This window comes from Trichechus manatus, unplaced genomic scaffold (genome assembly GCF_000243295.1).
Source record: "Trichechus manatus latirostris isolate Lorelei unplaced genomic scaffold, TriManLat1.0 scaffold00037, whole genome shotgun sequence".
In the NCBI taxonomy this organism is placed as follows: Eukaryota; Metazoa; Chordata; class Mammalia; order Sirenia; family Trichechidae; genus Trichechus; species Trichechus manatus.
This window is the reverse complement of record NW_004443973.1, coordinates 13,840,471-13,853,073: the sequence shown is the minus strand read 5'-3', so window position 1 is coordinate 13,853,073 and position 12,603 is coordinate 13,840,471. Positions and strand designations below refer to the sequence as shown.

General features: G+C 41.5%; 1 protein-coding gene across 1 annotated transcript in view; it reads left to right on the top strand.

Moving 5' to 3' along the window:
• MYO3B (myosin IIIB) overlaps positions 1 to 12,603 on the top strand; it is a 532,652-nt gene that overhangs the window by 314,255 nt on the left and 205,794 nt on the right. The gene's annotated exons all lie outside the window — the stretch shown is intronic.

The window sequence follows — 12,603 nt, the reverse complement described above, 5'->3', positions numbered from 1 at the left end:
GTAGGGTTAATGTTTTAATTATGACCCTTTCTTCTTTTTGGAAGTGTGCATTTATTGCTATAAACTGACCTCTGAGCACTGCTTTTGCTGTGTCCCAAAGGTTCTGGTAGGATGTGTTTTCATTCTCATTTGAGTCTATGCATTTCTTTATTCCATCCTTAATTTCTTCTGTAACCCAGTAGTTTTTCAGCAAGGTGTTGTTCAGTTTCCATGTGTTTGATTTTTTTTCCTTGCTTTTTCTGTTGTTGATCTCTACTTTTATGGCTTTATGGTCAGAAAAGATGCTTTGTAATATTTCGATGCTTTGGATTTTGTTAAGACTTGCTTCATGGCCTAATATGTGGTCTATTCTGGAGAATGTTCCATGTGTGTTGGAAAAGAAAGTATACTTGGCTGCTGTTGGGTGGAGTGTTCGGTATATGTCTACAAGATCAAGTTGGTTGATTATAGCATTTAGCTCTTCCGTGTCTTTGTTGAGCTTCTTTCTGAATGTTCTGTCCTTCACTGAAAATGGTGTGTTGAAGTCTCCTACTACTGTTGTGGAGCTGTCTATCTCTGTTTTCCATGCTGTTAGAGTTTGTTTTATGTATTTTGGAGCCCTGTCGTTGCGTGCGTAAATATTTATTATATTTATGTTCTCCTGGTGTATTGACTCTTTAATTGTTATATAGTGTCCTTCCTTATCCTTTGTGGTGGATTTTACTTTCAAATCTGTTTTGTCAGAGATTAATATTGCTACTTCTGCTGTCTTTTGAGTGTTTGCTTGATATATTTTTTCCCATCCTTTGAGTTTTAGTTTGTTTGTGTCTTTAAGTCTAAGGTGTGTCTCTTGTAGGCAGCATATAGATGGATTGTGATTTTTTAATCCAATCTGCCACTCTCTGTCTCTTTATTGGTGCATTTAGTCCATTTACATTCAGTGTAATTATTGATAGGTATGAGTTTAGTGCTGTCATTTTGATGTCTTTTTTTTGTGTGTTGTTCACAGTTCCTTTGTTCCACTGAATTTTCTGTGCTGAGTCCTTTTTATTTATGTATTTTCTTTTCAAGTTTTTCATTGTTGTTGATTTTGTGTTTCCCGAGTCTATATTTTTCTAGTTTTTTGTTTTGACTTGTAGGATTATTAGTTTCCTTTGTGGTTACCTTAATATTTACCCTTATTTTTCTAAGTTTATACCAGCCTTTTGTTTCTTTATATTGCCTTTACTTCCTCTCCATATGAAAGATCTATGTCTACATTTTTTAAGTCCCTCTTTTTTTGTTTTAATGTTGCCATCTTTTACATATTGACATCTGTTTCCCTATTTTCAGTGTTTTAGCTTTGATTTACTTTTGTGACTTCTTTATCTGTGTTGATATCTGGTTGCTGTGTCCTGTGTTCTAGTCTTGGGTTGTTATCTGATGTTACTGATTTCCTACCTGGAGGACTCCCTTTGGTATTTCTTGTAATTCTGGTTTGGATTTTGCAAATTCCCTAAACTTCTGTTTATCTGGAAATGCCCTAATTTCGCCATCATATTTGAGAGACAATTTTGCTGGATATATAATTCTTGGCTGGCAGTTTTTTTCCTTCAAGGCTTTATATATGTCATCCCATTGCCTTCTTGCCTGCATGGTTTCTGCTGAGTAGTCTGAGCTAATTGTTATTGACTTTCCTTTGTGGATGACTTTTCCTTTATCCCTAGCCACTCTTAAAATTCTCTCTTTATCTTTGGTTTCGGCAAGTTTGATTATAATATGTATTGGTGACTTTCTTTTGGGATCTACCTTATGTGGAGTTCAATGAGCCTCTTGGATAGATATCTTCTCATCTTTCACAATATCAGGGAAGTTTTCTGCCAACAAATCTTCAAAAATTCTCTCAGTATTTTCTGTTATCTGCCCCCACCCCCGCCCGGTACTCCAATCACCCATAGGTTATTCCTCTTGATAGAGTCCCACATAATTCTTAGGGTTTCTTCATTTTTTTAAATCCTTTTATCTGATTTTTCCTCAAATAAGTTGTTGTCAAGTGTTTTGTCTTCAGTCTCACTAATTCTGACTTCCATTGCCTCAGTTCTCGTCCTATGACTTTCTATTGAGTGGTCTAATTCTGAAATTTTATTGTTAATCTTCTGGATTTCTGATTACTGACTCTCTATGGATTCTTGCAGCCTGTTAAATTTGTCATTATGCTCTTCTCTAATCTTTTTAATTTCCTCTCTTGTGTGTTCTGAATTTTGATTAATTTCCTTCCTAATTTCTTGGCGAGTTCTGTATATTAATCTTTTGTATTCTGCCTCCAGTAATTCTGAGAAATTTTCCTCCTCTGGAAAATTTCTAGAGTCTTTATTTTTGGAGCTTGCTGACGCCATCATGGATTGCCTCTTTATGTGATTTGGTATTGAATGTTGTCTCTGAGCCATCAGTAAGTTATTATATTTATTTATTTTATGTTTGCTTACTGTGTCCTAGCTTCTCGTTTTGTTTTGATATGCCCAAATAGGCTGCTCGTATGAGCTAGTTTGATTATTGGCACCTTTGAAGCGCTAATGTCCTGTCACCAGGTGGTTAGATCTGTTACTAGGTATGTGAGCTCCGGAGTCCACCCACTCCTCCTGTATGGGTTCAGCTCAGGTGCTCAGGTAGATAGCCATCAAGTGTATGGTATCGGCTCTCACTTAGAGTCCTAGACAGGCATGGGTGATTGGTGTAGGCACAGACGTCTGGCTGTAGCAGTGGGCCACACTCTGAGCAAGGCAGGGGGCTGATGGCCACCCCTGAGTGTCCAGGAGGAAGGCATGTCCCTATTCTCTAGAGCACGTAGGTGGGTGGGTTTTACAGCCAGACTATGAGCACCTAATGCTGTTGGCTGTAAGGACTGGGGGGCACCTCTTATTCATGGGTACCTATTGCAGGTGGCTAGGTGGCGTGATTGGAGCCAGGAGTTCTCAGGCCCCTGATGGGGGTAGATGAAGACTCTGCTTAATGGGCACAGTGGTGTCAAATGTCAAGAACCTGCCACTTCACAGCTGCAACAGTTGAAGTTAGAGTTCTGGTATATACCCTGTTGTACTGTGGTAATGAGGGCCTACGCTGTTGAAATGGACCCACACAAGTCTATGCAGGGGGATAGGCATGCAAAGTCTGTGGATCCCTTATGCCTGTGCCTAGGCAAAGGAGCTGTGCCTACCCTGGGTTCCTGGCTTAGGGGAACTGGTAGTTTATTTTTTCCCCTGTTTGTTAATTAGTTCACTCTTCAAGGCAAGGAGAATGGCTCCTGGCATGTGACGGATCCTACTTCCGGCCCAGGGAACTTGGCAATTGCTGAAGTGGGTCTGGGAGCCAGTGCAGAACAGGGAGCGGGGAGGTGAATGGGAGAGAAGTTTTTCCCTTAGGGGGGTGTTTTTGATCCGCGTGGTAAGCCATATACAATTACTTATCTTTTGCCAGATCGAGGGCTGCATCTCACTGGTTCTGCACGGCTGTGTAGACTGTCTGGTGTGGATCTCTCCCGGTGAGGAAAATGTGCCTCCCGAGCATGAGTGCTCGCCTGCCTCACTCACCCCCAAGCTGATCTGGCATGAAGGGTTCAGGCTCTCGCTGGATCAGGTCTGGCAACTCCTTGCTGCTTCCAAACCATCTCTCCCTCCCCCTGCCACTCAGTCCAGTTCCTCAACTCTGCCTTTGATGTTCACGGCTCCCAGATTGACATATATAATCGAATCACTTGTTTTTTTGGGTCTTTGTTGTAAGAGGGTCCACTGGAAGCATCTGACTATTCCACCATCTTGTCACCACCCCTCTCTGCCTAAAGTCCTTGATTGCAATGGCAATCCAGACCCCCCAGTGGATGAGCTTCAGGCCATCCACGTGGTATAGGGCAATCTCCCTGATCTAGCCCTTGCCCACCTTTCAGTCTCTTCTCTCTCGTCTTCCCACCTCAGCTCACACTCCAACAAAACCCAAACTACTTAAGAGTTTCCTAAACCCCCATGCCATGCCATGTTTCTGTGCCCTTGCTCATGCTATTGTGCCTGAACCCCGTTCTCCAAGTTCTCCATCTGCTGACTTAACTAGGCTAACCTCTGCTAATTCCTTAGGACTTCATCTAGACGTTATCTTGTCTGTGATACCCTCCTTGGCTTCCCCAGGCTGGGTTAGGATCCCCTCTGATCAGCTGCACTCATAGCACTTACTGCATCTAGTGTAATTATCTGCCTGTCTCTCACCTTGACCTTAACCAGGGATACAGACATATTTTTCAGCCAACTTTATATCTGTACTGTCCAGTGCAATGCCTGGCACAAATTAGGTGTTTAATAAATGTTTGCTGAATGGGATCAAACTCTTACTCCTTCTCCTTCATCACTATCTTCTGTTACCATCTCCTGACTATTCTTTTGTCCTTGCTCTTTTGAAGTACATGACAGATAACACAGAGCTAGCTTTGTCAAGGTTGTTTCACTTGCATTATAAAGTCTAGATTGTTTGAGTATAAGATTTCACATATGTCATAAGTAGCTCTTTATCAATAAAAGGTAAGAAGCTCAGCTTTAAAATTCTTTAACCCAGCTTTAGACTGCTGTTATTAGAGATTAATATATTAAAAGGGTGCCTTTGGAGCAAATTTACCATCCTTCTCTCTATCTCAAACAGTAATTTTTTTGGGAATCCAAAAAGAGGCAAGTTTAATAGGACAGAGGAGACTCTCTGCTCTGGCCCCTGTTTACCTTTCCAGCCTCTTCTCTCTGGTCTCCCTACCTCTCAGCTCTCAAAATGCAAGTAAACAAAAAACGCAACCACGTGGAGTTCCTTAACACAGCACAGAACATGCCTTATTAAAGTAATACCCTGTAAAAGCAGACTGCTTGCTTAGAATCTGCATTAGTCAGGAATCTTTCAATAACAGGTGACTGAAACTCAACTCAAACAAGTTGGCGCAAAAATTAAAAGAGGGTTATATATTACCTTACATAACTAGGAAGTCCAAAGATACGTCTGGATCCAGGGCCTCAAACCACATTACCAAGCCACTGTTTTTTTCCTTTGCTTTTTCTTCTTTGAGTTTCTATCAGCCAGGTAGGCCCTCCTCACATTTTGGCAAAGATAGTCCCTGGAAGCTCTGGCTTTGTCTCCTGCAGGCTTAGCAACATCATTAGCAAGAGAGGTCCCACACAAGGAACACTCTGGTTGTCCAAGGTCAGGCCATGAGCCCACCCTGAACCAATCACTGTGCCCTGGGGAATGATGGGCAAGGCCTTGGGTCAAGAGCCAGGGGACTGAGTCAGCCCCATTTGAACTATGGCCTGAGGGACTCTGTTAAAAGAAAGAGAGGGGGAGGATAGATAGGCTAAAATAATAGGCATCTACTATCCCTTGTTTTGACGGTTCTGTTCCCTAGAAATCAACTATAACAGTGTACAAAGGTCCACCAAGCTCATGTATATATCTACCTGGAGAAGGCCTTGAATTTAGAATTTTCTAAGAACAACAAAAGTTTTATTGACACTAACTGAATGTTAACTTTGGAATAAGCACTATATACATTTTACTAGAGAGTTAACTTAAACATATCTTTTTTTAAAACTACACTTCAAATACTATACAATGTATTTCTGAAAAGTTTCCAGCTCCATTTCACTAAGGAGTAGAAAAAACTCACAGTTTCTATGGGTCTGCAGTTTTTCCTTCTTCGTGTACCATCTCTGCATTAGGTTATTGGCCAGCTGCCTTGGTTTCTAAATTCACCTTCTGCTTTCTGCCCCTTTGGGTCAATAAAAGAGCCCACCGCCCATTCCTTTGGCAGAAAGTTTAATGTCCTAAAAAGGGTCACAGCTGAAAAAGATTCCCCCTCTGGGTAGAGTTATGGATTCTCGCATTTCCATGACACTCTCCTGGGCTGCAGCAGCTCAGGAATGTTCCTCTTTAACTACTTCAAACACAGCATCATATGGCCACCTACCCAAATGAATACAAAATTCCATAATGTTTGTTCAATAAACAGGTTGCTACTTGCCCCCAGAAAGATTTGAGTGGGTCATTCTTTGTACATCCAGCTGCCAGGGTTCTGAGCCCAGTGACAGATGAGAGCTGGGAGCCTCAATATTCAGTATATAGGCTTTCACTTATTCTCTGTTTTTAGTTCAATTCCACCCAGTTCTGGATGACTGCAGCCAGAAACCTTCTATTCTAGAAAATCTACCTCTAGGGTTAGGGAGGAAATCTGAGGGATATGATTGCTTCTTAAATTAACTGTTAGGATATTCTCCTGTTTTAGGCCCTCCTTCACCTACATTTCCAGAGGTTCTGTCAATTTTGGAGTCTTAAGGGGGAGGGAGGCTGGTGTAAATCAGCTACCTCTCATCTTTTCCCACTGTAATTTAGGATTCAGCTTTCTCAGGTCTGCTTAATCTGTTACCATTTTTCCATCTGCTTTCCTGTTACCCAAATCTTGTTGTGTTTATCTTCTCCCCCTTACTCTTTATTTTCACAGAGGATTTATGTATTTTGAAAAATCACCTTGTTGTCATTTTATTAGAGTTTCAGGAAGGAGAAAAAGGAATGTGTGTGTTTAATCCACCATCTTTGCCTGGTGGTTCTTTTTTAGTATATTACCTGTTTAAAATATGAATGGATAAAATTAAGAAATAAGAAAAATAAAAGATAAAATAAATACAAAAAAAGATCAGTTATTCAGTGTACATCAACTTTCTTGTAATTCACATTCAGTTTTCTTTTAAGACTTATTTTCTCTCCCCTGGCCCGGGACATGATAGTTTTGCATACCATGATATAGGGAATTTCCAGCTAGGAAAGACCACTTCTCTTTTATGTGGGATTTTGTATACTGTAATCCTGGGATTATTGAAATCTGCCTAATGTGAATAACACCTTAAATGTCTCCTTTTCAGATCTTCTCTTTGAACGGTTTAATATTTCTGATTGTTCTTTACCTGTATCTTTCCTTTGTTATTAAAATGCAATTAACGAGGGATTATAAACTTGTAGAAGTACCTGACAAGGGCAGAGAGAGCATAAAATTGCCTAGAACTGGAATCTAAATGTCTGGTTTAATGGAATGGGCATTGGTTTTTCATGTTTGTTGAGGGTAGGAGTGATCCTTTCAGAAGCTTCAGGAACCATATATTCGTTTCAACAATCTCACCGTTATGCAACATATTTTTTGTTTTTCGTTTGGAGATCCTTCCGATCTAAGCATACTATTATTGTCTTTGATTTATAGGAACACCCATTTTGACCACTTCATCCATTACACTTGGTTCTGAATTAATCTTGGCTGTTTCCAAATCAACACACACACACGTGCACACACAATGACAAAAATTTACCACCTTTGAGGATGATTTTAAAATGAAAGCTCAGATATTGATTTTTAAAACAAGTCCCCAAAATGTTTGGGGCAATAAGAGCATTCTTAGAGGTATAAGTGCCCAAGGAGCTGGGGAAGGAGTGACATTTGGAAAGGAACCACATTTATTAGGACACATTAATTCTGGTGTGATTTTTTTTTTGTGAATCAGTCACCTGATCAGCAAGATCTCTAGCAGGTACAGAGAAGCTTTGTGAATGCCAAGGATTGTAGACACAATTGTAGCTGTTTAATATTTATGAGGAACCAAAGTACCCCGTTGAGAAATGTCTCCTAAAAAGCCAGTTACACAACTCTGCCTTTGTGTATGTGTCCACATACCTAACAGAGTGCGTGACACATACTAGGTACTCAAAAATGTGGAATGAATGATTCTTTCCCTTTGACCCTCAACAAAGGTGCTTTATTCTTCTTGCTTTTGCCTACTTGTGCTCTAAGGGAGAAGAGGAACCACAGACTCCTCACTGAGAGCATCCCCAAAGTTACCTAATTGACTTTTCTTGGATTCTAGAGAATATTTTCCAGATATTTCTGCTAGTAGAGGGTCTAGAGTGACTCTAGACGTCCGGATAGTCTTAAAGCTGAGCTTTATTGTCAAGTCTTACATATTTAGACTTTGGCCATAGGCTTCATACTTCTTCAAGCTCATCCCAGAGTGGCCCCTGGATGATATGCGTGTCTCATTACTTGATCAAGCCAACAACCCCCAGGCCTTCTCAGTTCTTGGCCATCAGCATATTCTTACCGTGATCAGTAGAAAATGTGTAATGCGTAAGGACCTACTAATATGGCAAGCTCTGCACAAGGTGCTGAGAACATAGAGAAAGCACATTCTTGCCTTCAACATCATAGAAAGTACATATGGGAAGGATTACAAAGTAACATATGACAAAGAATGCTGTAAACGCTTATTTCTCTCTAGTCCTTTTGACTACTCCCTGCCATACTTTTCAGAATACTAATCTCAGTCTCAATTGAATTTTTGCCTAGCCTCCTAATATGTCTTCCTAACTCTAGCCTGTGCTTACTCCAGGTGACTCTTTACACTGCCACCAGAGTTATATTTCTAAAAAATAAGGATGATCATGTCACTTCCATGAATAAAAATCTCTGCCTGCTCCTCGTGGCCTATAGGGTAAAATCAAAGTCTTATCTCAGCAGGCAAGGCTTTTTATAATTGGCCTCGACCTACTGTTCTCATTTTTCCCCACCAATGTCACTTGCATACCCTAGACTCCTGCCAGTCTGAACTTGGACCCTCCAGGCCCTTCATGATGGCTGGACTTTATGCTTGGTCTTCTCTCTGGTGGAAAGCCTTCTTCACCTGGTAGTCTCCTTCCACCTTTCAAACTCCAGCCCAGGCACTTTCCCTGTGAAGCCTGCCTGGACTCCCCTAAACTGTTGGTTGCTCTACCCTCTGCTCCCACACCTGGTGGTTGATATCTCCATATGAGAACTTATGCTTTAATTTTTATCCTAACATCTCTGTCTGAGAGGATGGAGTGGACTGTCCTCATTTTTATATTCCTAGCTCCTCATGTGGTGTCTGGCCCATGACAGGTGTTCAGTGTTTCCTGAATGAGGGAACCTATCGATCAGGAATGCATATGACTGTGAGTAACAAACAAACAAATATTTTTAGTGGTTTAAACCAGGATTTTTCAACCTTGGCACTACTGACATTTTGGACCAGGTAATTTTTGTTGTGGGAGGTTGTCCTGTGCCTTGTAACATGTTTACCAGCATCTCTGGCTTCTACTACTAGATGGCAGTAGCACCCACCCCACTCTCAACCCCCTAGTCCTGACTATCAAAAATGTCTCCAGATTTTAACAGATATCTCCTGGGAGCAAAATTGCCCTGATTGAGAAGCACTGGCAAATAACATTGTGGTTTTTTACTCATATAATAAGAAGTAAAGAAGAAAGCAGATTCTAGCATTAGTTCGGCTACTTACTATTCAATGAGAAAAAGCTTCTGCTTTTTCCTCTGAGTAGTCCTCAGTGAATAAGGAAACACATCTCCCCCAGGAGCTGTCCCCCAGCTCCTAGGATGGGGCTGCCATGCCTTGTTTCTCACAGGCAGTTCTTGGCTTTCTTTTTTTTTCACCTGTAACACTCAGGTGAGAGCCTGACATAAAATAGATCTTAATGTGCCATTCAGAGAGGCTTGCACATCTGCAACAAAGTGAACAGAATCCTCCGTTCCCTGGAAATTGATTTACATGGTAGACACACTAAGAGGTAATATTTAGGGAGGATAATAGCAGCTTCAACCTTGTGGGTAAAATATATTGCATGTTTGTGTGAACAATCTCCACAGTTACCTCATAGGGGCAACAGTGCATGGTAACATTATCTGGTAGGAAATCTCTAACAGCCACTGTCCTTTGTATGCTATTATTCCTGCCCATTTTTCATTGTTTAGTTGAGGGAGTGGGTTGCTCAACCCTCCCCAACTGTGTGTGTGTTGATGCCTTTTTGTGTAGTTTATATTAGTGTATTAGGGAGATGAGAACATGGATGGCTTCTTTCTTAACCCTTACCTTGCCGTTGTTATAAACCTTGGCTGTTGCAGTACACAAAACACTTTTTAAAGTCCCTTTTACAATATAATTGAAAGGCTCTAAGAGAAGGCCTGGTCCAATCTTATCATTTTACAGACAAGGAGACTGAGGCCAGAGAGCTGAAGCAGCTTTCCCAAGGTACCATAGTCAGGAAGCGGCAGCATCAATCTCTTCTGGTTGCTAGAGACTGAAGAGAATTACCGTGACCACAGTATCCATTCTTAGAGGGCAGGATGGGTTCAGACTGGCCTTGTCCAGCCTGAGGATCCTTCCTAACTTAACTAAGGCTGGAGCCAATTCAATATCCCCAAACTAATTCTTTAAAGGCCCTGACTTTCCTACTGCAGACAGCTGTCTTTGACCTATTCAAGTATCAGAAAAATAATTTCTGTAGTTGATAGCTCTGCAAATCCAGCCAGAAATTTGTAGCAGTAATCTGCAAAATGGATGCAAGAAGTAATATCAGTCACACTGTTCTCCAAAGATACTGAGTAGTGGCAGTAATACTAAGCCAGGCTATCTTTCCTGATTTCCCTAATGCTTTGCGTTATGGACAGCCTCAAGAACTAATGCAGTTATAGGGAAGAATTTATGTATAAATAGAAACATAGGGAGCAAGTGCCAAGCTATGGAAACAGTCCAAGAACAAGTAACGTGAGAAAGCATGAAGACAGATGTTATGAAGGTGTAGACAATACCAGTTGAGCTGAGAAGACTGTCACTCTGGACATTTGGATCTGCTGCACAGCTTACCTTATGGAAATCAATGACTGAGTTTAAACTCTATGTTCTTGTTTGAGGAGTCCTTAAAAGAAATTTCAGTGGGGCTATCTATGTTAGGAGGAGCCCCGGTGGCACAGTGGTTAAGCGCTCAGCTGCTAACCTACCAGTCACTCTGCAAGAGGAAGATGTGGCAGTCTGCTTCCATAAAGATTTACAGCCTTGGAAACCCTATGGGGCAGTTCTACTCTGTCCTGTATGGTCCCTTTGAGTCAGAATTCAACTTGGTTATCAGTGTTAGATAATGATAATGATGACGCAGCAAAAAAGAATAAAATAATGAAAGAAAAGGAGAAAAGGGGAAAGAAGAGAATAAGGAAGAGAAGAAGAAACAGGGAGAAGGGGAGGAAGTAAAATGCGGAGGAAATCTCCTGACACATGATGGTAAATATGTGATTAAGAGCATCACTTGACTCTTCAACCTGAGCTGCAAACCTGGCTCATCAATCAAGGCATGTTTCCTTCAAAGCCCAAAATTCTTTCCAACATAGTGCTCCCATTAACCTGTTGCCATCAAGTTGATTCCAACTCATAGTGACCCTGTAGGGTAGAGTAGATCTACCCCAGAGGGTTTCCAAGGAGTGGCTGGTGAATTCAAACAGCCAACCTTTTGATTAGCAGCCAAGCTCTTAACCACTGTGCCACCAGTGCTCCACATAGTGCTCCAGGAAACCACTATTCAGCCCATCAGCTGAACCCACAGTTGACCTCTCTTACCCATGTATGTTCTTGCCCCTTTACAATAAATGTCTGCTGGCCCTGAGCACCATGGTTTAGGGATGACTCAGAGGAAAGATTGCTAGCTACCTTCCGTCACGTGTTTGGGTCGTCGAAGGAAGGGAAAAAAGGAGAGACGGAGCATACACTTACTGAGTGCCTGCTTATGCCAGGCTTCATGCTAGTGCTTTACATATCCTGTCATTTATAGTTCCCCAAATAGCTGGTATTATTCCAGTTTTACAAATGAGGAAACTAGCCCAAAGTCATACAGATAGGAGGTCGTAGAGTCAGGGTGTGAACTAAGAGTATCTGAGTTCATACTGGCTTGACAGAGACTAGAGAAACCCCGAGAGTATGGCCCCCGGACACCCTTTTATCTCAGTAATGAAGTCACTCCTGAGGTTCACCCTTCAGCCAAAGATTAGACAGGCCCATAAAACAAAATGAGACTAAAGGGGCACACCAGCCCAGGGGCAAGGACTAGAAGGCAGGAGGGGACAGGAAAGCTGGTAATAGGGAACCTAAGGTGGATAAGGGGAGAGTGTTGACTTGTTGTGGGGTTGGTGACTGTCTTAGTCATCTAGTGCTGCCATAACAGAAATATCACAAGTGAATGGCTTTAACAAAGAGAAATTTATTTTCTCACAGACTAGTAGGCTAGAAGTCCAAATTCAGGGCGTCAGCGCCAGGGGAAGGATTTCTCTGTCAGCCTTCTCATCAGTCTTCCCTTGGTCTGGGAACATCTCAGCACAGGAACCTCAGGTCCAAAGGACACGCTCTGCTCCTGGCGCTGCTTTCATGGTGGTGTGAAGTCCCCAACTCTCTGCTTGCTTCCCTTTCCTTTTATCTCTTGTGAGATAAAAGGTGATGCAGGCCACACACCAGGGAAATTCCCTTTACACTGAATCAGGGATGTGACCTTAGTAAGGGTATTACAATCCCACCCTAATCCTGTTTAACGTAAAATTACAATCACAAAATGGGGGACAACCACACAATACTGGGAATCATGGCCCAGTCAAATTGATACACACATTTTTTGAGGGACATAATTCAATCCATGACAGTGATCAATGTCACAAAACAACATGTGTACTAATTGTTTAATGAGAAGCTAGTTTGTTCTGTAAACCTTCATCTGAAGTACAATAATAAAAAATAAATT